This window comes from Lepus europaeus, chromosome 5 (genome assembly GCF_033115175.1).
Source record: "Lepus europaeus isolate LE1 chromosome 5, mLepTim1.pri, whole genome shotgun sequence".
NCBI classification, from domain to species: Eukaryota; Metazoa; Chordata; class Mammalia; order Lagomorpha; family Leporidae; genus Lepus; species Lepus europaeus.
Genome location: NC_084831.1, coordinates 120,244,000 through 120,254,833, shown reverse-complemented (window position 1 = coordinate 120,254,833; position 10,834 = coordinate 120,244,000). Strand labels below are relative to the sequence as shown.

The 10,834-nt window shown below is 48.3% G+C and overlaps 1 protein-coding gene and 1 long non-coding RNA gene across 2 annotated transcripts in view; one reads left to right on the top strand and one right to left on the bottom strand.

Moving 5' to 3' along the window:
- Positions 1-216: 216 nt before the first annotated feature.
- LOC133760220 (uncharacterized) lies at positions 217-3,271 on the bottom strand. Its single transcript, XR_009865962.1, has 3 exons — positions 2,617-3,271; positions 1,825-1,908; positions 217-329 (listed from the first exon to the last, which is right to left on the bottom strand). It is a non-coding gene; the product is annotated as an uncharacterized LOC133760220 (long non-coding RNA).
- Positions 3,203-10,834, top strand: part of ADAR (adenosine deaminase RNA specific) — a 45,278-nt gene continuing 37,646 nt past the window's right edge. The window contains exon 1 of the mRNA XM_062192373.1: positions 3,203-3,304. The gene's annotated coding sequence lies outside the window, so the exon portion shown is untranslated. The remainder of the gene's footprint in view (positions 3,305-10,834) is intronic.

Here is a 10,834-nt window from a genome sequence, read left to right as displayed (position 1 = left end):
TGCCATTGGTTCACCCTCCAATGGCCACCACGGCCGGCGCGCTGCTGCCGGCGCACCGCACTGATCCGAAGGCAGGAGCCAGGTGCTTCTCCTGGTCTCCCCTGGGGTGCAGGGCCCAAGCACTTGGGCCATCCTCCACTGCACTCCCAGGCCATAGCAGAGAGCCGGAACAGAATCCGGTGCCCCGACAGGGACTAGAACCTGGTGTGCCAGCGCCACTAGGCGGAGGATTAGCCTGTTGAGCCACGGCGCCGGCCTAGGAATCCTATATCTTGAAACATCACCACTGCCTCCCAGGATGTGCATTAGCAGGAAGCCAGAACCAGGAGCTAGAATCAGAAATGAAACCCAGATAATCTGATATGGGATGCAGGTGTCCTAACCAGTATCTTAATAGGTAAGCTAAACACCTGCCCTGATGCTTCTTATAAAGCTGTAATAATTGAATAGCATGGTGTCACATCAAAAGAGAAAAATTCTCCAGTGGAACACAATAGAGAGCTCAGATATAGACCCATAAATAATTGGAATATTGATATATGACAAAGTTGGGAAAGTGGGGATAGTCAATAATGATAGCTAAGGTGAAAACAGGTCATTTGTATGTAAAAATTAAAACTGGATCCCTACCTCACGCCATACACAAGAAGCAAATTCCAGAGTGAATAAGGATTTATATGTCCAAAGTCAAACTAACTAATTTCAGAGGTAAAAGCAAGGGGAAAGGAAAATCAAGGTAAATGTTTATAAATTCAAAGTTAAGAATATCTGTTTACCAGAATAAAAAATGAAAAGACAAGACACAATGGGAGAATAAATTGGCAACACACATAATTGACAAAGAATTAGTATCTAAAGTATATAAGAAATTTGCCAATGCACTAAAACAATGGGTAAATAACCCAAACACTCTGGGTGGTCCCTGGGCTGTTTATTTCTTCATAGAATGTCTGGATTTTTAAAAAAAGATTTATGTAATTCAAGTAAGTCAGAGTTCAGAGTTACAAAGAGAGGGGAGAGAGAGAGAAAGAGAGAGAGCAAGAGAGAGAAAGGTCTTCCACCTGCTGGTTCCCTCTCCAAATGAACACAATGGCCAGGGCTGGGTCAGACCAAAGCCCGGAACCAGGGGCTTCACCCAGGTCTCCCACATGGGTGCAGGGGTCCAAGCCTTTGGGCCACACTCCTCTGCTTTCCCAGGTGCATTAGCAGGGACTGGACCAAAAGTGGAGCAGTCTTGACTTGAACTGGTGCCCACATGGGATGCTGGCATTGCAGACAGAGGCTTAACCTGCTGTGGCACAATGCCAGCCCCAGGGGTTTGGATTTATTAACTATAAAGCCTGTCAGCACCAAACTCAAATATTTTCACATCTAAGTATTTTTAAAATATTCCAAATAAGTGGTTTTGTTTTGTTTTTTTCTTTTTTACCATTTACAGCTTCTTGCCCACCATCTGCTAGTTGTAGAAAAGATAAACTCTGTGGCTATAAAGTCCCAGGCTGGCTGCGGCTCTTGGGAGACTTCCCACAAGCTGCTGAACACCTTACCTAGACACGAGAAGCCTCCTCTCTTCTGGAAGTTTCCTTGCCCTCTCTCTTTTTGAATGATTCCCCAACCCCACCCCAACAATTTCTGATTCTTCTCACGTTGTGAGAGACTTCTGCATGTAAACCTGCCAAGCTTCCCCAGATAAACGTTGTTCTCCTACTGCCACCTCCTGGTACTTTTTCCTTGCTTAGCCCCAAATTCCCTCAAACCCCCTATAATGACAATTCACAAAACAGGAACTACAGCTGGCCAAAGAACACATAAGAGATGCCTCACCTCAGTGAGGCATCATTTCACAAACCAAGAAACGTGAAGTGTTAGAGATGTGGATGATGGTAGCAGTGTAAACTGGTACAACCACTTGGGAAAAAAAAAAAATTGGCTTTATTACGTAAAACTGAACACGAGTATACCAAAAATCTATTAGTTCCACTACCAGGTAAATTTATTCAAGAGAAATTTTTGTGCAGAGGCACCAGAAGGTAATGCTTATAACAGCACCTTTGGAAACTCTAAAAGACTAGAAGTTACATAAATGGCAGCTGGAGAGTGGACACATTCTGGTGCATAAATGGATTGTTAAGCAGCAGTGAAAATGGATGAAATGCAATTTCCCTCAACAAGGATGGATTTCAACATATTTGTGAAATAAAAGTCCCGTACACTGATGAAAAGTCTGAAAACACACATAAAGCTAATATTAAAAACATTGCTTAGCAACACATGTAAATGTGGAAAGATATTAAAACAATGTAATAGCTAAGTGACTATCTGAGTCCACGTCTGAAGGGGAAGCAGCGGTATAAGACTGATTACTTAGAGGCTGATGAGAGTTAACTGGTGATACTTTAGTGGGGAGTCAAGTTAAAACTTTTATTTCTTTTTCAAAAATTACCATTTTTAAATGAATTAGCTTAATTCCAACAGGCAATCCAAAGCCCACAGGGTATCCTGCATTATTAACTAACTCTGTGGACTTGAGGCCCATTTTTTTTCCCCAAAGATTTTATTTATTTATTTGAAAGGCAGAGTTACAGAGAGGCAGAGGCAGAGAGGCCTTCCATCCACCTGGTTCACTCCTCAGATGGCTGCCACGGCAACAGCTGTGCCGATCCGAAGCCAGGAGCCAAGAGCTTCTTCCCGGTCTCCCACACAGGTGCAGCGGTCCAAGCACTTGGGTCATCTTCTGCTTTCCCAGGCCATAGCAGAGCTGGATCGGAAGTAGAGCAGCCAGGACTCGAACCGGCGCCAATACAAGATGCCGGCACTGCAGGCGGCGGCTTTACCCGCTACGCCACAGCGCCGCTCCTAAGTGGGTTTTTTTTTGTTTTTTTTTTTAGAACAGAGTGGGCCTACATAACTTCTCAGGCCTTCCGGCCCAACCACGTTGTAAAGGAGAAGGAATCGAGGCCACGATCAAAAAACGCAGCATCCTAAGCCGCAAGGACACACTCCGCACCCTGCGCATAACAACGCCATTAACAGATCCAAAGAATAAATAAATAAAAGAAAACGGGGAAGACCGCACCAAAACACCCTAGCGTTCCTAGAGCGCAAACAAAAGAGGGGGCAGTCACGTGGCACTCCCTCCCACGCCCGGCGCGCCAATGATGTCACCAATCTGCGACCAGACCATTGATTCCCGACTGAAGGCAGAGCGGCGACGTGGTGGGGGAGGGCGGGGGGAGGGTCCCGGGTCCCCGCGGCTGTGGTAACCTCCGGTGTCCGGCTGCGTCCCGAGGACCTGCAGGAGCGGGTAAGAGGCCCCCCTCCTTCTCCGCCATCGCCTCCTAGGCCGGAAGGCCCGGCTTACGCGGCCTTCCCGGTCTCTGGCGCGGGTGGAAGGAAAAGCGCGGGGTGCCCCGTGGCGGGGGGGGGGGCGCAGGACCAGATCGGGGTGCGCCTGGGGGCCGCGGCGGGGCTGGGCAGCCTCCCGCGGGGCAGGCGCCGGGGGCCCGAGCGCCTGGGTGCGCGCGTGTGTGTGTGTGTGCGCGTGCTCGTGCGCGCGCCGTGTGGGCGGCCGATGCTCCGTCGCGCGTGCCAGCTGGGCCCGGCAGCTGGGTACCAGAGGCCCTGTTTCCCTCTCGCGGGGAGCGAGGCCGCCTGCGACTCGTCCCGCTCCGCGCCTTCCCGCGCCTGCTCCCCGAAACTGCGGCGGGCCGGGGCCTCCTTCCGGGGATTAATACCCGCCGCCCTTGCGTGCCTTACACTGGGAAAGCGTGGGCGGACACACTGGCAAGCCCACTGCGGGGTCACGGCAGGCGCGCTCAGCCTCCGTCTGGCCCTTGGTGCAGGGAGGCCTAGTTGCGTCACCTCCCCTTCCTTCATCTGTTTGGCTTGCTCCCTGGGCCTCGCTAGAGGGTAAGACGGCGCCAGGTCTTCCGTTAGAATGTCAAGAGTTCGGGACGCTGGCCTTCTCCGAAGGGCTACCTGTGGTTGCATTTTGAATGCTGGCGGCGGGGGAGGGGGGGAAGGGAATCCGAGCGTGCAGTTAGGCTGCTGCGGCGGGAGATTTGCACCCCAGGCCTGCAATGTAGCCCTTGTGGGGGGAGGGCGGGATTGTTGGAGCAGGATACTGGGGGCAGACACTGCAGGAGCTCAAAGTGTCAGCAAGTGTGAGTGACGATCCTAACTTCTTTCTCTACCAACGAGGGCTGCTTCTAGTTGCTGTTTTAAAGACCCGGAGTTAACCTTGTTCACTCTGTAGAAACAGCCTGCTGCATAGGAGGCAATGAAGTCGAAAAGGGGCATGAACTTTGGAGTCAGGTCTGCCACCCAGCAGCCGTGTGACATTGAGTGAGTGGTTTAACCTCTTACTCCTGCTTGGGCTTATCTACAAAGTAGGGATAATTATATCTGCCTTGCAGGCTTGTCAGAATGTGAAGTGTCTCGCTGTTGTTAGGAAGGGCCCAGTATCCAGCCAGTTGAATTTGCTCCCTTGCCAGAGTTTTCCCATTGGTATAGTAGCTGGAGAAGTGGGGGCCATTTTGCTGTATCAGATATTTGCTATTCTACCAGCTATGATAAAACAGACTTAGGTGAGAGAGGAGGACTTCAAAACTCATAGCCTCTCTACTGCAGACCTCAAAATCCTGGAACTGGAATGAGGTTCGGACTTCACTTTAGTCTATGAATCATAGTTTCTCTTTTGGGCACTTGCTATGTGCCTGACACTGTGACAAACTCTACATGCGCTTATATTTGTGCGATAAGTATTCCCATTTTACAGATGCAGACAATGAGGCTTGGCCAGGGTCCTCACGTAAGTTAATGGCAGAGCTGGAACTTGAAGCAGGCCATGAGGCTATGTGGTTTGGGTTGTGTTCTTTCTCAGTGACAAATATCCTGGTAATATGGACCTGTTGTAGTGGGGGAAGGAAGGCATCACAGAGTTTAGAAGCAAGAGTAACATCTCGAATTGTCCAATGATACGTGATCTTTTATTTTACATTTTATCCAGCACAGTCCAGATGTGAGATTTAGCCTTTTGACCCAGAGAAAAAGGGAAGTCTCACGAGCACACAGTAGGTGTTTGAGTAGGTATTTGGTAAATTCTTTTTTTTTTTTTTTTAAGATTTATTTATTTATTTGAGGGGCAGAGAAAGAGAGGTCTTCCATCCACTGGTTCACTCCCCAAGTGACTGCAACGGCCAAAGTTGGGTCGATCTGAAGCCAGGAGCCAGGAGTTTCCTCTGGGTCTCCCATGCAGGAGCAGGAGCCCAAGGACTTGGGCCATCTTTCACTGCTTTCCTAGGCCACAGCAGAGAGCTGGATCAGAAGTTGAACAGCCGGGATTCAAACCAGTGCCCATATGGGATGACAACACTGCAGGCGACAGCTTTATGCAGTACACCACAGTGCCAGTGCCCCCCTCCCGCCCAGTTTCTGATGTGGTGCTAAATGGACATAGGAGAAATGTTCCACTGTGATGACAATCACATTACAAAGTGGCTGGGGGAGGGGACGTAACTGGATGGGAGGGGTCTGCACTGCACTGGGAGCAGCAGCTCACATGGCCTAAGAAGTTTGCTACGCACATGACATCTAGTGCAAGCCTCAAAAAAGACAGAGATAGCCTTAAAGACACTACAGATACATAGAAATGGAATTGTTTTTAAAGATTTATTTTTATTTATTTGAAAGAATTACATAGAGAGGTGGGGGGGGGGGGGTCTTCCATCTACTGGCTCACTCCCCAAATGGCGGCACCGGCCAGAGCTCAGCCAATCTGAAGTCAGGACCTTCTTCTAGGTCTCCCACGTGGGTGCAGGGTCCCAAGCACTTGGGCCATCTTACACTGCTTTCCCAAGCCATAGAAGAGAGCTGGATTGGAAGTGGAACAGCCAGGACTTGAACTGGCACCTATATGGGATGCAGGTGGCAGCTTTACCTGCTACATCACAGTGCCGGCCCCTTTGGTAAATTATTGAAGAAAGAAAAAAAATCTTGACCGTTGCTGTTTCTGCCAGAGGGAAGCCTAGTGCTTGCTGTACAAAAGCTCCTGAAGTTTGCTAGTTTGCTGTCATAACACTGTAATCAGCATCTTTCGGATTCCTGGATTGAAAAATCTGAAGCTCTGTTTCAGTTCAAGATCAGTATTATTGTCTGTGACCAAGTGATTAGAGTGTTCAAATATGTGAACACCAAAATCTGAGCTTTGGGGCTTTTGTTGTGATCTCTTGAGATACAGCAATTTGTTTAGTTCTGACATCTGTTATACTTGGACCTTAAAGGGTACAGCTGCCTGAGTTAAGTTTTCTGGAGAGCACTAAATAATTGTTCTGAATTAGGGATAAAGAGTTCAAGATATTACAAAGTTTCTGTCTCTTTTTAAGATTGATTTGAAAGGCACGGTTAGAAAGGGAGAAACAGAGAGATCCTCCATCTGCTGGTTCACTCCCCAAATGGCCTCAACAGCCAGGGCTGGGCCAGACCAGAGCCAGGAGCCTGCAGGTTTTTCCGAATCTCTCATGTGACGGCAGGGCCCCAAGTACCTGGGCGAGCTTCTGCCTTCCCAGGCCATTAACAGGGACCTGGATTAGAAGCAGAGCAGCCAGGACGTGAAATGGCGCCCATATGGGATGCTGGTGTTGCAGTTAGTGGCTTAACCCGCTACGCCACAACACCAGCCCCGGACATAGTAAACTAGTTTTAAGCAGTTGTGATTCTTAGTGTCTTGGATCACCTGTTCTGTTTTGCTTCTCTGTTTGAAGATGACTTAGGGCTATAAAATGAGCTGTCGGGATCATCCAAGCTTTCTGTAACCCATCTCTGTGGCTCGTGACTGACATACCTCAGGTCTCCCCGCCAGGCAGCTCTAGTTGCTGTTCCTGTGCTCTCCCAGATGACTTGCTGCCACCCATTCCACTATCTTGGTCCCATCAATGACTTGACAGGAGGCCCTGCAGCCCATCCTCCCTTTCTGTCTGCGCCTCCTCCCCTCTCTGCTGTTTGCTACACACCATGAAGTTTTCCTTCAAAGGGGTATGTTAATCCAGCTGAAAATGCAGAGACCTAGTATAAACCAGTTTAAGCAAAAGAGGGTGTTGTTTGTTTGTTTGTTTTACTTTTGAACTAGAAAGTCCAAATGTCAGCTTCAGGCATGGCTGGATCTTGGGGCTAACGTTATGCTGTGAGGATCCTGTCGGTCTTGCCTTTGTCTGTCCCATTTGTTACTTCCTGGCAGCTCCATATCTGTGACTTCATAGCTGTCTTCCACATTGTAAACCAGTCACTGGCGGAGGGGGTGTCATGACTGGACAGGTCTGCATCCCAGGCCCACTCCGGGCTGGAGAAGTCCACTGCCCTTCCACAACGACAGGGGACAGAGAAGTACAGGGGTGTGAGGCAAGCAGAAGCAGCAGAGGAGAACTGCGTGTGTGTGTGCGTACGTGCGTGCATGAGCTCGCGCGTGTGTTCCTGCCTCACTCTGAGCTGCTTCTGGAGTCTTCCAGCTGGAGTGACCACATCTAGCTTTGTTTGTGCATCACACATTGTTATTCCATTGCGGCATCCATCAGGTGCTCTCCTGTCCCTTCCCGGCCTTTGCATCTGCTGTTTGCCTTGCCCTTTGCAACTGTTTGATCTGATTGGTACTTTCAGATTCCGGTCATGCTTCTCCCGGGCCCCGTCCTTGACCTCCCTCAATGAGCAAGGCACTCCTTCTCTTTGCTTCTGTAAACACCTGAACCAACAGTTCTGTTGTAGGTTTTATTTCTGTTTGATAATTGGCCATTTGCTAGTTGGTTCTCCACCAGGCTCATAGCCTTTGCCTTGCATTCCCTACCTCTCACCTTTAGTTAGCATTGTTTTTCTTCATAGCACTCACAATCAACATTGTACTTTTTTATTTTTATTTCTTGTCTCTCCTCCCTTAGAAAGTCAACTTTCTGAGAACAACAGGAAAGGTTTGTTACTGCTTTGTTATTGCTAGATCCTAGTATAGGGTCTAAGACATAGTTTGAGTTCGGTAAATGCTTATTAAGTGAATTCATGAAAATCTGCCCACAGGAAGAAAATACTGGCATTGTGTTGGTCAGGATTCTGCAGGATAGATGCAGTGCTCACTGGGAAGGTCTGAAAGGGCTGCAGGTCCTCCCAGGAAGGCAGCGCCTCCTATCCCAATGTGTATTTGAGCTTATGGAAGTCAGGCCCAAAGAGAAACCAGTTGGAAATTCCACCCAATGTGATGTTTCATTCCTCCTAAATATTTCTGAAAAATTTCTTAAAGATTTATTTATTGGAAAGGCAGAGTTACAGAGACAGAGAGAGGGGTCTTCCATCCACTGGGTTACTCCTCAAATGGCCGCCATGGCTGGGGCTGAGCCAGGCTGAAGCCAGGAGCTTCTGGGTTTCCCACATGAATAGTAGGGCTCCAAGCACCTGGGGGCATCTTCTGCTTTCTCAGGCACACTTGGAGGGAGCTGGATCAGAAGTGGAGCAGCTGGGACTTGAACTGGTGTCTGTATGAGATGCCAGCATCTCAGACACAGCTTGACCTGCTACCCTATGATACCAGCCCCTCTTTCTGAATTTTGATGGGTTGTGTAATAAGCCTTTCCCCACATTCTGAGTCTTTTTCCTTGTAGTATTTATTTCCAGAACATTTACCCAGATACTTAAAATGTTCCAGGCAATGTTCTAAGCTCTTTATAAATAACAACTCAGGGCAGGCGCTGAGGCTTAGCAGGTAAAGCCTCTACCTCCTGTGCCAGCATCGCATATTAGTACCTGTTCAAGTCCTGGCTGCTCCACTTCCAATCCAGCTCTCTGCTATGGCCTGGGAAAGCAGTAGAAGATGGCCCAAGTCTTTGAGCCCTGGCACTTGCATGGGAGACCCAGGAAAAGCTCTAGGCTCCTGACTTTGGATCATCGCAGCTCCGTCTGTTGTGGCCACCTGGGGAGTGAACCAGCAGATGGAAGACCTCTCTCTCTCTCTCTCCCTCTCTCCCTCTCTCTCTCTCTCTCTCTCTCTGCCTCTCTGTAACTTTGCCTTTCAAATAAATAAATCTTAAATAAATAAATAACAACTCATTCTTGGACTGTAGTTTAAAGATCAGTAGTTGTGAATTTTTTTTTTTTTTTTTAATTTTTTGACAGGCAGAGTGGACAGTGAGAGAGAGAGAGAAAGGTCTTCCTTTTTGCCGTTGGTTTGCCCTCCAATGGCTGCCACAGTAGGCGCGCTGCTGCCGGCAACCGCGCTGATCCGATGGCAGGAGCCAGGCGCTTCTCCTGGTCTCCCATGCGGGTGCAGGGCCCAAGGACTTGGGCCATCCTCCACTGCACTCCGTGGCCACAGCAGAGAGCTGGCCTGGAAGAGGGGCAACCGGGACAGGATCGGTGCCCCGACCGGGACTAGAACCCGGTGTGCCGGTGCCGCAAGGCGGAGGATTAGCCTATTGAGCCGCGGCGCCGGCCAGTAGTTGTGAACTTTAAAACTTGCTTTCATTTCAAATACCAAAACATTCAAAAAAGGCAAAAAAAAATCCCTGCTAAAAAATTATAAAAGAGAATTCTCTCTACTCAGCTCATCTCAGCCTCTAGAATAAAAGCTACCAATAGTAGCGTGATGTGTCTCCTCACCAGTCTTTCCTTAGGTTTTGCACTTGGAGCTGATAGATCAAATGTACTCTTGTTGCCTTGTTTCTATTCACACATAGCCACCCTGTGCACACCAGTCTGTAGGTGGCTGGCCACAGGCGTATGTCATGTGTCACTGGCAAGAGGAGTGGAATTGCCAAGACTGGATTAGACCAATCAGAGCCCTCGCTGTGGGTGTGGGGAGGAAGTCTGGCCTTCTCAGGATCTGGACTCTTCCGGAAAGAAAGGCAGCCAGCACTGTCTGTGGCTTGGGCATTTCAGATTTCAAAGCTGTGTTTGTATTTAGAGTTTTATGTTTGTTCCACTTACTGTGAAATTGACATCACTCACGACATTACTCTGTAAATAATCGTTTTCATGTTACATAGTTTATGACTGTCAGACCATACTCGACTGTCTCTAGTTTTGGACATTAAAGCAGTTTTCAGTTTTTTGCTGTGGCTAACCATGCTAGTGGACATAAATACTTGTACTAAATTTCAAATTATCTTCCTTAAGGTTGGTTTTTATGAGCTTTAATATTCATTACATTTTTAATTACTAATGGTTATGTCATAATGTGATTATGTTAATAGTGATGATTGTTGATTATTAGCTGATGTTATGAACATGTTTGAGGCTTTTGACAGACATAGTCCAGTTGCTTTGTAAAAATGTTGAACCTGAGGTGGTGTTTGGAGCAGCTAAGATGCCCACCTCCCATATGTCAGTGCCTGGGTTTGAGTCCCAGCTCTGCACTCAACTCCAGCTTCCTGCTAATGCACTCCTTGGGAGGCAGCAGATGATGGATAGCTCAAGTATGTGGGTTCCTGCCACCCACGTGGGAGACCTAGATTGATTCCCAGCTCCTAACTTCAGCCTGGCCCAGCTTCAGCTCTTGGGGTTTTTTAGGGAGTGAACCAGCAGGTGGAATATCTATTTGTCTCTCCTACCTTCAGATAAATAAATTAGTTTTTTTTTTTGTTGTTGTTGTTGTTTTGACAGGCAGAGTGGAAAGTGAGAGAGAGAGAGACAAAGGTCTTCCTTTGCCGTTGGTTCACCCTCCAATGGCCGCCGCAGGACCGACCGGGACTAGAACCCGGTGTGCCGATGCCGAAGGTGGAGGATTAGCCTATTGCGCCGCAGCACTGGCCAATAAATTAGTTTTACAAACTTAATTGAATCTGTCAGTTTAGTCTTACCACTG